Source organism: Chiroxiphia lanceolata, chromosome 10, assembly GCF_009829145.1.
Source record: "Chiroxiphia lanceolata isolate bChiLan1 chromosome 10, bChiLan1.pri, whole genome shotgun sequence".
Classification (NCBI taxonomy): Eukaryota; Metazoa; Chordata; class Aves; order Passeriformes; family Pipridae; genus Chiroxiphia; species Chiroxiphia lanceolata.
Window position 1 is genome coordinate 6,446,171 of NC_045646.1, and position 15,882 is coordinate 6,462,052.

Genomic DNA, 15,882 nt, shown 5'->3' on the forward strand with positions numbered 1-15,882 from the left:
TCTTCCAATAATCATTCTCCACTGCTAGCCAGAACTAGAACTTCTAAAGCAAGGTGCAAAATCCACCTGAAAAATGTGGAATTAGATGGCTACAGTTAAAATGCCTTTCCAATACTCATCAAAAAATATGTAGCTCATGCTGTGAAACATGAGGGACCTTTTTTTATTCCTTTCTGAAATTGGGAATAACAGCCCCAGTCCCAAACTCATGCTAAATAATTCACCTGTGGATGTTCTCTTTATTCCAAATATCCCCAAGTTTCAGACTTTTGTTATGCTTTTTGGTCGCTGTTACATTTCTGGCAATAAAAAGATACCAACTAATTTAATATATACCAAAGTGGTTTATTCCACCTTTTGAGTTCGCTGACTATTACCTACAACCACATGAGAAATGCAGTCAATTAATACAGTCTCCATAGCAATAATTTGTACAAAAGCATCCAAACCCAAAAATATTTTTCAACAATGTAAACCTGTGATTTATTCAACCCATGAAAAATTTCTGTCACCATTTTTTTTTTTATCTGTGTAGGTAACACTTGCCTCTTATGAATTTGTAGGAAAACGGAGCAGGAAAGAGGAAAATAAGAAACATGTTCCCTCTTGCACTTCTCCAAATGTGGGTGTTGGACGTGTTTGCAACATAACTACTTGCAACCGATTGGCACCAAGCCCTGACACGCTCCCTCTCTAATAAAGTGTGTTTCTCTTGATACCAAAATCTCATTGTCAGGACTTGCTTGATGTATTCTACATGTAAAACACGTTAAACATCCTAGACACTGAATATGTGAAAAAGATCATTATTCACAGGCTCCTAATCAAAGCTTCGTTTCATGTCATTATTTGTTTGGTTTTACACGATTCCTGCGTGCTTGAATGAAAATGTCTGGTACTGAAAACTGTCACATCTCTCTCAGAGAAAGCAGGCAAGGAGTAGTGCTGCATTTGGAAATGTCCAGGCATAATGGCTGGCTTGTGTTGTTTTTTTTTTCTTTTGGAAAAGCCTGCACTGTTTGCTTGGTTGTAATTTATTGATTTATTTGGTGATTTATTTCGCAGCAAATTGAAGCTATATGCAAGCTAATTACAGTTTCACTTGAGCTAATTATGATGATGGGCATCATAAAGATTCAGAAATAGACAATTGCATTTATTTGACATATACACTATAAGCCAAAATATACTCCTTTTCCACAAAAAATATTCTCGCTATAGAGTAAATGTGAATTAACCCACATTTATTCATTAAGAATTGCAACGTCTCTGTGAAATCTTTTAGGTGCTATGAAACAATGGCATGGAAATATTTTAGGCTATCCTGGTTTCCCCTGTAAGAAGAGATCACCTACACGCTGATGTGGCCACAGAGGGTCTAAACCAGCAAGTGGGGCTGGAGATGCCATGACCTCCCCACCGTTTTTTCACCAAAAGCCAAAATACAACTAGAGTTTGCCATGTGAAACATTGACTGAAATATCTTCCTTTTTCTGTACTTGTTGGGAACATAGATGTTCCTCACAAAAATAGATTTTGAAGGTACAAACACGGGTAGAATATCGGGAAGCCAGGTACCAAGCTGGTAAGAGCACAGAGGGTGGGCTGCAGTGCACAGACCTCACCTGTACCTCGCTGAGGGCACAGATCAATGCCTGGAGTTTCAGGGCTGCTCTCATGGCTTTCCCAGAGAGAAAGGAGTTTGACTTTTGGAATGGATTTTCTAGAAATAAAAATATGCCACAGCAGATTTCTGCCTCAGGATTGAATATCAAGTCATTGCACCTGGAACAGGATGCAGACAATCTGAATGAAAGATCCAGTCACGGATGCACAACAGATTTTGGCATGTTGGCTACAGATGGAAGTATATTCCAGCTAATTTTTAAGTTGACTAGGCAGGGTAGGGTAGCATAAATCTGAAAATCCCAATCCACAGCTGTCTGTACTTTGTACTGTTAAATCTATGCTGCTGAGGGTGTCCCATCTGGTTAGATTCCAAGTTAGCATGAATGGTCAACATGCAAACACCTGTACTGAGGAACAAAAGATATTCTAAAGTGCACCTCTACATGAGGACTGGGGAAGGATTGGGATTCCTGTTAGTGAGAGCCAGTGAATACACAATGTCACGTTCCCACACTCTGTACCAGCCTTATGGGAGAGGTCTGGGAGCCTTGGGATCCATAACCAACCATCTCTCTTGAGGCTTTTGGACTCTCTCCTGTGAAACTGAACACAGGAAAGCCCTGACTTTAATCTGAAAAGAGAAAAAAAGAGAAAAGTTCTACCCAGAACCCTGGTCTAATAAAATCAGTATTCTGGTCAGCTCCACCACTAGAAAAAGCAGCTGCAGTATGCAGGGGAACATAATCCGTGTTCCGAGCTCCATGTGCTAGCATTTCACAAATGAAATTTTCCCTGACTTTCAGGCTGTATGAAATCTTCAAATTAAAATGAAATATACTGTCAATGAATGGAAAATACTACTGTTTGGCCAGCTCTATTTGTACATATAAAATATCCTAGATGTCCCAAAGTGTCTTTCACGCCATCTCAAATTATTTTCTTTTTTTTTTATTGAGCTCTCCAAAGCCAGCTGCTTAGGGGTTTTCCCACTTATTATTTCATTTGACACTCAGATCCCTTAAGCAGCACTGAAAAATTACTAAGCCTTAATATCTCTGTGAGTCTTCCAAACAATAGCTACAACGAAGAAACTGGTCCTGGCACTAAAAACCAATGAATATGTAAGACAAATTGTATCTGGAGAGAGCAAACACATTAAAACAGGCTACCAGTAACATCTTTCAAAAGATATACAATGTAAGCTGCATACTCTTCAATAGCTCAAGGGGCTTACAGTCAATAAATTTAACAGGCTGCAACCAAAAAAGTCAAAGCTAAAGTACAGTATGTAAATGGAAGCTAGAGTGCACTCTTCTTTTCAACCTTAGGACAGAGTTAATAGAGGGGAAATGACAAAATACATAAAAAGGAATACACAGGATTTGACAGAATATGTTTTTGTCTTTTAACTTCAAGGCAAACTACCAGACTATTTTGGTTTACAGATAAATCAAACAAAGAACTTTCATCAGTTTGCATACAAGTCTCATTTTCAGCATTGGAAAGATTAGGCTTCAGAGCCTTATTCTGTATGTGCATGAGGGGGATTACAAGGGAAGAGGTGTAAGTAATAACCTTGTCAAAGATTAGCTTCGATGATTATATGGTAAAATAGTTGTGTCTTCTGTGCTTACGGATTAAAATATCCATTGACAGTTTCTACAACCTAGTGAAATTCATGGATATTTGCAGTAATAGGGTATCTGACAGCCCCATTGCTGCTTCCTCACATTATTCATGGTATTCCAATGTTCAGCCTGGGGAGCCGGATCCTCAGCCTTGCAGCCTTGCCAGATTTGTTCACAGCGGCTCAGCGTTTACATGACAAAAAATGTTTCCTTTAGGAATTCCCTTTGTTTTACAGTTACATGGCCACGTTAAATGCAAATGTATTGGACCCATCTTGTGCTTTTTGTTTTTCAAGACCTACACTTGACTTCTCCCAGTTGACTCAACAGCACATATGGGTTGACTTTTCACTGACTTATCCCACACGTTGACAGCTGCACTTTTTTAAGCTGTCAGTAAAACTGAAGTAACTGGACTGCTCCCATTGAGATTCTCTCTCCTCAAAATTTTCTCTTATTTTGTTGTTTCTAAAACGCTTTTGTGAGGAAGATAGGAACTATATATGTGGAGCAATCAAGACTATTGGGTTGGCTATGACAAGCCTATTCTCTGCTTTGACCAAAGAGTGACTCTTTGGATTGAAAGATCCTGCTCTGAGGAAGGCAGAGCAGAAAATGGTGTGGAGGCTCTTGTAGCCCAAATCAATATCTTAATACAGAAGGTAACAGGCAGAAACCACCTCTGATTGAGCGTTTCAGTATTTCTGAGGACTCTCTAGCTAGCTTACTGTTTCCAAGGAAGAAGAAAATAAATTAACCAGAAATTCTCAGCCACTTGTCTCGGTGCCTGTAAAATGTAAAACATTTTCTATTTACCCTGATGATATCATTTAACTTTGCAGATATATTGGTACCTGTATATTGTGCAGGATAGTGAAGGAAAAGGCTCACTTTTTTACTTCCTACTTACTCAGAGTAATTTCTATAGTAAAATAACTGGATAAGAGAGTAAAGACAATTTGGTTCATGAGAGAAACATTTCTGTGAGGAACAGCACAGTACAAACTCATGTGGTTTGCCTAGGGCAGTCCCAGCTCACATTGCTTGGGTTGTCCATACAAAGCAAAGCACAGTCTTCCGTCTGCACACATCCTGGCAAAGAAATCAGGGTTTACAGTAGTCTATACACATTTTGTTGCACTAGCAGAATTAGTTAATCTTTAGTTATGTTCAACGGAGAAAGATTTCAAAGTCCTAGGCTCTGACTAATTAAATTACTTCTACTACAGATGCAACATGTCAAGTCTGTTAAGGTGTGTGAAATAGGGCCTGGAATTCTGCTCTCATTTCATGACAATGAAAAGCGACATGAATAGACAGGAAAAAGAACTGGACCTTGGTGGGGATTTTTTGAAAGTACAGCACAAAAATAGTTTTAGATAGGTCTGTGTAAGGCAGTCACCAAATTTGATCATTAAGCCTTCAGAAAGGTTGTTAGTCACAATGATGGGTATTTTTACTCTCAGTGTGCAATTTCTTAGCCTGTCCCTGTACAGCAACATGTGCCTGTAGTGCAATAGAGATGTAGCCAAACACTATGTAGGAACAGACACACTGGGCAATGGCAGCAGTCTGTCTTCAGAAGCATGGAGAACACAAGTTCAAGCTGCAAAATTCATCCAGAAAGCTGAAAAAAACAAGGAGATTAACTTATGTTGAACTCAGTGTTGCTTGAGCTGGTTTAAAACTTAGGCTGTGCTTGCCCTGAAGTTTTGTAGTGGCGAAGACACAAAAAACCTGAGCCTCAGCTCTGATTGCGCATGCCAGTAATTGGCAAAAAATGGGCTGTCTATCCTTGATCAAGGGAGAGGCGCTGGGACAGGCACAGGGTATGACTGATGAGCTCTAGATATAGAAAAGCATCAGGAATTAGCCACCCAGGGAACATAACAGGCTAATCAGAGAGTCCAATGGAAATAGATATCTTTCAACAGACATAAAACAATCCCTTTCATGCAGTTGAGCTGAGAAATCTTTATCCCATGTAGGTAATGAAAAACACACATTCACTATGATGGACTGCATATGGCTGGCAATTCACTTTTTCTTGTAATTACCTTTTCTCGTCTTCATTCTTCTTGTTTCTTTAACGTAGTCATCCAATCAACAGTTTTATAAAGAAAATCTTGAGAACAGAGATCTCACTGTTTTCTAAAGAAAAGAAAAAACAAAAGGTTTCTTAGTGCTACATTCACCATACCATATACCGAGATGATTACACCCACCACATAACAGCACTGGCTGATTTTAGCAGGGAAAAGGCAAGAGGTAAATATACTCTCTGTATCCACAACCTGGGAGACAGATAGGAGGATGTTGTGTTTTCAGGTTGAATTGGAAAAGAAAGAGGGAAAGATTGAATGCTTTTGCTTCCTTTTACTGTCCAAAAGATTTAGAGGAAACACATCTTTTCCGTAGGTTTTTTTTCCAATCATTTTGGGCCTGTGAGAGCTGCTTTTAAAATTCTAGTGAAGATTTCATATTCTAGATTGAATTTGAACATGTTATTCCAAAATACATCAACTTGTATATTACTTAACGTTAAATAAAATGTGGCTCATTACATTCATAAAACTAGAAACTTTAAAAACTCTACATTCTCTTATATAAACTCATTTACTTGTCAATTTCAGTAAAGAATCACTATTTATTATACAGTCATAATAGTTTCTTTATGCAATCACAATTTCTAACTATAGTTAGGCAAACAGTATTTGAAATAGATGTGATCTGTGATCTGTCTGGCCTTTGTTTTCAGTGACCTGAAAAAAAAAAGTCAGTTATTGAACCAAATTATTAAAAAGTTATTATTCAATTAGACAGAAAACTACCTCTCAGGCAAATGGTATCATATGAAGAGCAAGGTCAGATGGAAACAGGATGTTCAAAACCAGGTAATAAGAATCATTAAAGAATTACTAAGCTTGGAAAAGACCTCCGAGATAATCTAGTCCATTGAGATTTTATTTTTCTGAGAACATATGTATAAATACATATTAAGATAATCGTACAAGTACAAATGAGCTTGCCTTGTCTTTTCTTACAAACTGAATGTCAGTATCTGTAAACATAAATTTGGAGTATATGCTCAGTTCTGATGGTCAGAATGGCAGTGACAATCAGCTGCAGAAAGACAAAACTGCCAAAGTAGAGAGATATCCAGTTTTTTAGAAAAATACCACCACAATCCTCCTGCCTCACAGGCCCATCACCACCACAACACCCTGGCAGGCCTCCTACCCTGAGCAAGTGACAATTGCTGGAAGCACTGCACCACATGCCTGTTCTTTTAATGGAGACCTAAGACAAGTGTTTTCATTGCCTTGAGCCCAAAGGTCTTCAGCAGGACGGCACGGTGATAGCTCTGCAGGTGAACAGTATCTCACAAGTGACTGGATATAGACCTGTTCTCAGACAACTGCTCACACTGCTGTAAGTCTGTGTCATCGGCTCTTCCATCAAACCCACATACACTGAAGAGGCCGTAAAATCCATTCAGATCTAGGAGACTTGTCTTATCAACTCACAAGAAATGAAGTTCTGTGGGTCAAATCTTGATTCTAAATTGGATTCAAGTAGCTTTGAAACTATAAAATTATGAGAGAGCTGAGCATCATCATTATCATTAGAAGCCACCCCTGAAAACGCTTGAGAAACATTGCTGACTGTTCCTCGGAAAGAAGTTAGAGAGATATTGCAATTACCAAGTATGTTATATCATTTAAGTATATATTTAACTTAATTGTGGTAAAACTTGATAGTATTCTGTTGATTTCATAATTACTAGAAAAACTGCAAAATAAAATACATGTCTTGGGGGACTGGGAATTTGATGTGGTTTATAATCAACAACATTGTTCACAATGACAGATCTGAGTATACAGAAATTATTTCACATTGCAGCACTGGTGCCAACACTTGCTTTTCCACTCGCTTTTCATTACCATTGCAAAGTAGTTTTCCTAGACAGTGCTTATTTTAGTTGTGGCAGAAACTAATGAATTTTTCAGACTTGTGTCTGGGTTTTATTATACTCCTATACAATCTTTTATTATACTCCTACAAAATCTGGGGTTTATGTATTGTACTATCAAAGAGTGGGCTGAGTATGCCCTTACTTCCCTTTGAATCTTTTTTACAACTTTAAAATTCAGAAATTTAAACTTCTCTTGACTTGAACCGCTCACCTTTGAGGCTGGCCTTACTTCTCCCTCTGGGTTACTGTGAAAATTATTTGTACTACAGTGGCACCCCAAGCCTCTCTGCTTTGGCCCTGTTGTACTAAACAATGTAAAACAAGGCTGTAAACAGTCCCACTCTCAAGAGCCTGCAGTCTAGTTTGTTTACAGGACAGATTTTAACAAAGTAAAGGGATGGCTGAGCTAATTAATTTCAAGCTGACATTCCTATCTCTACTCTGTACTGGAGTGTAAGTGTAACCTAAGGTGGGAAGACAAGGGAGATGGGAGTGGGTGCTAAATAACTGATAGAAAAAGGGAAACTCAGAATTCCTCCCTCCACACTGCTGACATGAACACGGTACTCACAGCAAGAGATCCAGCAGAGAAGACAAGATATTTTGTGTGAGCAATTGTCAGTCTGAACATCATTTTGCCCTTTCTGAAAAATTGTCCTTTGAAGAGACATGAGTGCCACCAGACTGATTCACAGCCTTGTTAGACGACGGAGCTGCTGGAGAACCTCGCCATAAGGTGGAACATGTGGCTGCCCTGGTGCTCAGGGGAGGCAGCAGCACCGGGTGTATTGATTAACTTTGTGCTGTTTTGTACAGAAATGTAAAGAGGTAAGAAAATGTGAGAGGGAAAGAAAGATAGTTTGTTTGCCTGATACAGCAAGGTGCCAGCAGCCAACAGACTCTAAACCCTACTCAGTATTTCTTCTGCTGCTTACACTTGGTCAGTTCATTTTGCTCCAGGGATCGATTTCCCTATTGGAAAAAAGGCTGACAAAGGTCTCAAAGGTCTTTCTTACCTCTGTCTTCCTGTTGTACCCTGTAGGGTCCATGAGTGGAAAGATATTGCAGATGTGAAATGTGTGATTGCTGTCTACATGGGTGTCTCCTGTTACTGATGAGGTGGAGCCAGCTCTTCCCCTAGAAAGTGTATCATGAGTGCTGAGCAGGCAGATCCCAACACAGAAGCTGTCTGATATGAAGGTGTGGAGAGAGAAGAATTAAGTGAGATACTCTCTGTATGCTTTGAATTTGCTTTTTCTTCCTTGTAGAGGTGAGGTTTGATTGACTACCACTTAATGCAGAGCAGAGGAAGGAAAGATGTTGTAGTGGTAAGGAAGGTAGACACTACGGTGAAGAAGAACTTTAGAAAACTAAGTACAATTGAAAGAATAGAAAATTGAGACCTTCACACAAGTAAAACAATGCTTTTCTCTTGTTATCATCTGTGGTTATGACTTATTCCATGCTCCTCTCACAGCCTCACTAAGATCCTCGCTTGCTATTTTAGTAACACTAAAATAGTAGCAGTGGAAAGACAATAATGCTGGCATTTGACGTTGTAAAGAGCAGATGCAGTAAAAGCATTTATTTAACTTGAGGGTAGATAACCCTCTCAACTGAGAACCACACAGTGACTATTGTGAGACATGGACTGTGTATCTCAGAATACCAGAGGAAAAGCCATGGGAGCATTTCCCTGGTAAAAGATGCTCACTACTGTACGTGGGTCTAGATCTGCTTCAGAGCATGTTTAGCAAGCCAGCAGTGTCTCTGGAACACTCCATACAGGCAGGGATGTATCTGGGGAGGGTAGAGAAGTAAGTCTCACCAGTTACTGCTTCAGTTTGAAAACTGCCAAATATCTAATAAACACGTACAAACCACCTGGTCAGTTTGTGCAAGTTCTGGGTAGAAGAGTAAAAAATGGGCAAACACGTGGAGAAAGATATCAAGTAACACAAAGCAATCCCATAAGAAGCCAAACTTTTACTTACAGTGTTTATGGCAGTGATCTTCTACATGTGAAATCAATGTCACACTAATTCATGTAAGAACAGTGTCTGCCTTATTGGAGGTTAAAGTAACATAAAAACTCAGACAGCATTGCAGACCACAGTCAATTTCAAGTTCTGTAAAATGATTGGCATCTACATATTTTAAGACCATACTTCAAGGAGCTTACTAGAAAATTATAACATGTTTTTTAATAGCATAACCTATAATTTATTTTTCATTAACTACTCAAGTTCAATTTTGATACTGTAAAATTAAATGCATCTTTTAAGCTTTTGCCTTCATCAATCTTTTTTTTTTCCCTGACACATGGCATACCTTATTCAATGGTATTGGTTGCTCTGTTTTTAAATAGTATTCTGTTTTCTGGAATACCAATATGATTTGTATTTAGACATCTTTAAAAAATGTGGTGACAGCAATTTCAATCAAAAAATGAGAGGAAAAAAATACTTTCTTTACAATGAATAGCAGTAACCGAAACAAGTTAGAAATAAGGAAGGCAAAACCAGTATTGGAATACTTTGGTTTCATTCATACTGAAGTTTGTGATGTTATGGAAGAATTATGTGGGCCTTGTATATAAGTTAATACTGCAGTAGATCACCATTGCCATCTCCTGGTAAATAAACCATATAACTGTATTCTAGAGCTTTTTCTAAACAGTCATATATTGTACAACTGTGGAGAGATTACACCATAAATAGGCAATAAAGGATTTAGAGTATTTATTGTGAGACTATCATTGCATTTTTATTCTTTGCTCACACAAGACCTTTATAAAGAACTGCATTACAGTTGATAAATAGCGGCATTTGTTCCAATGCACTCTTTATGCTGAAAAGAAATACTGCTAGTTATGACTCTGTAAATTAAGGTGAGTAGATGGGTTTTGTTGTGATTGAAACAAATGCTGGGGCTGCTTAAGGAAAACTCACCATAACCAAAACAAATACACCCTCCAAGAGAAGGCATTAGTTCCCACTGTGCTGTGATGGGACTGTGCCACAGTACTTAGCCAAGACAACATCAAACAGTGCCAAACCATACAAGGAGCCGGCAGTAGGGATAACAGAAGTGACAATACCAAGCTGTCATTTCACATTCTGGTATTTCTAATCCTTTTATTTTCTTATCACTTTCATTGTCTTTCCCACTGTCATTTCCCATTCCCTCTCTCGCAGATGCTCCCTTTTTTGCTTTGTACAGCTACATGAAACCTCCTGACAAACATGGTCTGTCCTCTCCTTCATGAAGGGGGAAGGAGCAGGCTGATCCCGAAGCCAGCAGGAACAGCCTGCTCCCAGCAGAACTGTCTGTGTGTCACACCAAAGCCAGCAAACACTGACCTTCTCTGAACCCTCACAGCCATGTGGGGAAGGAGAATGAGATGTGTCTACAACTCATTACCCCTCAGAGCAGAGAGCAGCATTCAATGGGATGCTGAGCCTTGATAAATCATCCTTTCAATCAAATCAGTAAACAGAGGGAAATGCTGTCTAACTAGCAATAAATTTCAGGCAAGTTCAGCAAGGAGTGACAGATCAGTCAAAAGCCTATGCCTGGCTCTGTTTGTGTATTGCTTTTGCAGTGCTTCTTCCTGCATCAAGGAGAGAGAGTTTCCTCACTTGCAGCTGCATGTCTGCTGCCAGCATTGCCAAATAATGTGACAGGGAACAACCCCTGCAAGAAGGGTTTGCCTTTTCCCATGGAAGCAAATGAAATGTTTGTAATATTCTGGAAAAAACTAGAGCTGAAGGTTTTCTGATAACACTGAGCTTTCTGAAGCTAGAGCTGCATCATGAAGAGCATCTATTTAAGAGCAGCCTTCGCAGTGGTGACAATTCAGTTTGAATCTTCCAGCTCAGCAGCCACACAGCCAGGACTGTGGTGGACAGGGTCAGTCTCAAACACTGGAAAAGAGTAAGATAAATGTGGGTAACAACATTTTAGAGATGCCATAGTGTCAGAAGGAGTAAAGACTAGCTGAAGTTCTGAAAGAGCTGTGAAAAGTTGCTGGTTGTGGAGAGTTGGAAGGAAATGAGAGCTCTGGAATTAAAGTGAGAACAGTGTCTTGAGGGACTTTTATTTCTCATCAACCTTGTTCCCTCATGAGGGGACACAGACTTGGGCTTGGACTCACAAAGGCATTTAGAAACCAGAGTCTATGGAAGGTTACACTTAATGATCATAATAGCTATTAGAGCCAAAAGGGACTGGAAAACACAAGCTTAATTATTAGACTATCCCAAGGGATCTGGAATCAACACACAATACTAATAGTATCTCCAGTCATTGTTATTAGATTATACCTAGAAACTTTTCCCTGAAGCAACACTGTAATTATGTATTTATTAATTCATTTTTATTTGTTTTAGCTTCTCCACTCTTTAAAAATATGCATACTTTTAATTGCAAAGAAATTCAAATCAAAGTCATCTCATTGAGGGAATGGGTAAAAACATCCGACCTCTAACAATAGAGGGGTAGAACTAGTACAATTAGCAGCTTTCTTTGGAATGTACAAGGAAAAAAAATAAATGCCTGCATTAGGGAAAAGGAGAAGACAGATGAAAACTAGAAGCTGAGATACAATTCCCTTTGTATGGAGAGTGGCAGTCAGGTCTGCAAATGAAATGAAATCAAGGACCTCCTCATTCTAAGGGGTTGAGAAGAGTTTGTGCCTTCTCAAGGAAATCTGGCCTTAAAACAAGTTAGAACAAAAATGAGAAAGAAATGCAATTCCCATTGCCCTCTCCATGATTAGATACCAAATTTCTATAAGACACAGGGCAGAATGTGCTTCTGTTGCCTCTCATGACTTTGCAGGATCCAAAGATGAAAGTCAGAGTGCAGGGTCAGATTGACCCTATATAAGTATTTTTGCATCCAAGGTTGCTCTGAACATATGGTAGAGTTGGAACTTCCCTGAGTCTTTGACCTGTAGCAAGTACAGAGACACTACTCATATCAATGGGCTGACAGTAACTGGAAGGAATTACTAAACCATTTCAGGCTGTGAAAGGTAAGCTCAGTTAAAGAAGCAATAGTCACATGCACTGGGTTATGTAGCTTCAATGCAACAGGCACGTGGGCTTCCAAGGCTCAGAGCAAGATGCCATTCCTTTTGGAAAGTCCATAAATTCATTCACTGCTTTCTAAGAAAAATTGTTTTACAGCATCAAATCAGGCAGTAATATCCTGGGCAGGGCTATGATGGGTTGGCAAACTTAAGACACAGAACATGTGGCTTCAGTGACACTGAGCACCAAAAGCATGAAGGACAACAGTAGCAAAGGTTACAGTTAATTGCTGCTGCTTCAAGCTCATGGCTCGTGCACTTGCTGGTCCCTGCCAGTGACAGCACCTGCACTGATGAATAATTGTCTCGCAGATCCACATGCTGGAACCAGTATGAGGGGATCAACTCGAGGCAGACTCAAGTAGCTATCATTTCCACTTCTTCCAGTGCTAAATTTCCTGTCAAGGTGGAAATAAACTTTGACTATACTCTTATATTTACATTGGCTATTTCCTTGTGGGGAACAGGTTGACTTGGCATGCTGGAACCATTAACCACAGACTCACTGTCACCAGTTCCTACCAAATCATCCAGCTATAAAAGGGAAAACACAGAGATTCTCAGAGGCAGTAATTTTGCAGTGGTATGTGAAGAAATGCGAATAGCCTGAAATCTTTAGGGAGTATACGTACACACATACATACACAGGTATATATATGACAGGGAGAGAGCACCTCAGCCTACAGTAGTAACCATGTTCTATTTCCTAGGTTATCCATGCATCAAAAAAGGAGAGAAACCCTCTGATCTTTTTTTAATGGTTTTAAGCTCTAAAAATCAGGAGGTGGAAAAAAACTGTAGGCAAGTTCTTTGCACAATATAAGTGAGAGCTGCAAGACTGACCTCCCACTTTCTCTTGAGACTGAATTTTCAGTATTTGTGCTTAAAATATATTCCTTAAAGAAAAGGAGGAGGCAATAAGAAGGGACAGGAATAAAACAATATTTCAAAGACTTAATGAAATGCAGAGCATTGTTGACTGTCTATCTTATCCTCCTATGTCACATTTTTGGGGAGAGAGATTTTATTATTAGCACTGTGTATTTTCCTTAGCATGCATGGGTGGGAAGACAAAGATTCAAGCCTTTACATTCCAAAAGAAAGACCTTTTTTTAGGACAGATAAGTCAGAAACACAGAAAAATGTGTCTTCATAGAATTGAGTGCACTATCTAACAAGACCTATATAGCAGGATTATACTCTATGGCTTACAAGAGTATTGATCTGTGTGTACTCCTCAGTGGTGTTACATTCATTTTAACATTGATCTCTCTTTCATTACACCACTGCATCATGCACTCTCAGTGTCATCTCAGTGCCCCTCTAAAATCTGAGTGCCTTCTCTTTCTGTCAAGATGTACAGACGCACTGTGCAGCTTCCAATTCAAAACACCAATTTCAATGTCTACTTATTCACAGACAGACTCCCCCTTTTAAAAAAATGCTTAGAACCTACCATGCCTTAACCCTCCAAAGCAAGTTAAATACAGAGTGAAGAAGACATTGGAAAGTGGTTTTTCTTCAAAGGTTTTTTTTACTCTGTGCACTGTTTGTGTTACCTTTCAAAGAAGCTTGAAAATACCATTTCTTTTCCTCACGGCTTCTTTCTATTACATTTGGAAAACATTGATTTTGCTTTCCCCTGTGATTCTTATGCAGCACAAGTAAACATGGCTCTGTTTAATATATGTCCAAGTCTGTGCAATGCCATCAAATTCACTGTAGCTCTAGGAGAAAAACCAGTCCCTTTGTTGGCTTCCAGCATTGCCACAATACAACGCAAAATACAAAATTCTTGCATCTCCAGAGAGGTTACTGGTTTGGTTAATTTTCTTATGCATGTTTTATTTTTCAAAGTATGTGACTGGGCACCAGGAACTCATAAATTCTGATGTCAGCTTTAATAACACACAGTTGTAATGCAATTACAGAGAGACAAGGATACGTAGATCAAAAGCTCACAGCACAAAACATTGTGCAAATAGACGAGCAAAAAGTCTTTTTACCTAATGGATTAACAAAGTGATACACGTGATCTTGAGCTTATCACTTAAACCTCTGCTCCAAGTTGTGCTTACTGCACTCCTGGTCTAAGTTAAAGGTGATTCTATTGTCTTCAGGCTGATGAATATGAGGACAAAAACCTTAGAAAACCTACTACAGCTCCCTGCAAGGATTATCTCCTTCCCTGCTGAGTGTGACTTCAAGTGGTGTTTTGCCAGTTCTCAACAAATTCTGTAATTCTGGGCAAAAATATTCTGTCTTTCAGCCATCTAATTATGCCAGCCCAGGGAGCCAGTGCAGGGCATCTCAATATTTGTACCTTGGTTATTCTGCAATAATCACCTTGACTTCACTGTGTATTTCTGTCTCCTATTTTTCACATCTTTGGAACTGGTATAATATTTAGCTGTCTGAGTGGAGAAAAACACTTCATTCTTCTCTTGTATGTGTATTATAACTGATGAGAACAAACTCGGAAAAGCACCTATTATTTTAATTTTCATGATTTCTAAGTTTTTCTCTATAAATTCCCCTTTTCTGCCTTCACACAGCTCTTGCTTTTTCTTATCAGTATTTCATTGTCAACTTACGTTCTTTTATCCTTTTTCCTACTTTAAAACAGTAATGTCATATTTTATTGCTGCAAGTCAGAGCCTCAGCACTTAAGCTATTGCACCGTGGACCCCAATCCAGTGTTTAAAGATGGGAATCTTTCCAAGAACATCCTTAGGCACTGGCACTGGATCAGACACTATGTGCAAGGACAGAGTTCTCATATCTGTAGGTTAACTTCTGAAATAAAAGGCTCTATCCAGCGGGAGAGTTACTTACCAAGGTAATATTTTATGCATTGAGCTCCAGAGTGCTGCAAGATGACTTTAAGTATCGTAGCAGACAGAGTAATTCCATATAATGAGTTAGTTCTTTAAACTGTTACCTCACTTAACATTGAACCAATTAGTCAGGACAAGAACAAAATTTTAAAAAGGTACTGCTTTATGCACTGCTGTACCACAGTGCATTAATGCCCACAGCTCGAATTCCTTTTCTTACAAAGATTAGATCTCAAAAACCCAGAGTGCTTTACTTGCTTGCACTGCCCTTTTCTAATTGCTCACAATAGGAGCTGACTGGCAAGCAGTCAGGGAGACATTGTTTTCACAGAAATTGGATATAAAAGATTCAGTAGCTGTGTAAATACATAATTTTTAGACAGGGGTCCATCTTTTAAAATTATGGAGATGTAACACTGTTCTTAAATTATAATATCAACAAAAAAATAAAAAAACTGTTTCAGCTGCACCAATCACTACTGTGGGCATGGTATGGCCAGAGGAAACATGATCCTGAGCAAAAGAAAACAGCCTCGTTCCAAAACTACTGCTTGTTAATACAAGTTTAAAGGACTAATTCACTATTTTTTTATTTATTTTGAAAATACTTGAAAAAATATCCTGTGTAGGGATTGAGACTTGTTCTGGCTAGTGCTCAGCATTCAGATACTGGAGTTGTGAATGTCAACCTTATGCCAATCAACTTGCTCATCTCTC

At 38.9% G+C, this 15,882-nt stretch overlaps 1 long non-coding RNA gene across 1 annotated transcript in view; it reads right to left on the bottom strand.

Annotated features, from left to right (window-relative positions):
• LOC116791831 overlaps window positions 1-15,882 on the bottom strand; it is a 27,882-nt gene continuing 12,000 nt past the window's right edge. The window contains exons 4-5 of the long non-coding RNA XR_004358879.1: window positions 5,315-5,408; window positions 1-66 (exon numbers count right to left, since the gene is read on the bottom strand). This is a non-coding gene — a long non-coding RNA (uncharacterized LOC116791831). The remainder of the gene's footprint in view (window positions 67-5,314; window positions 5,409-15,882) is intronic.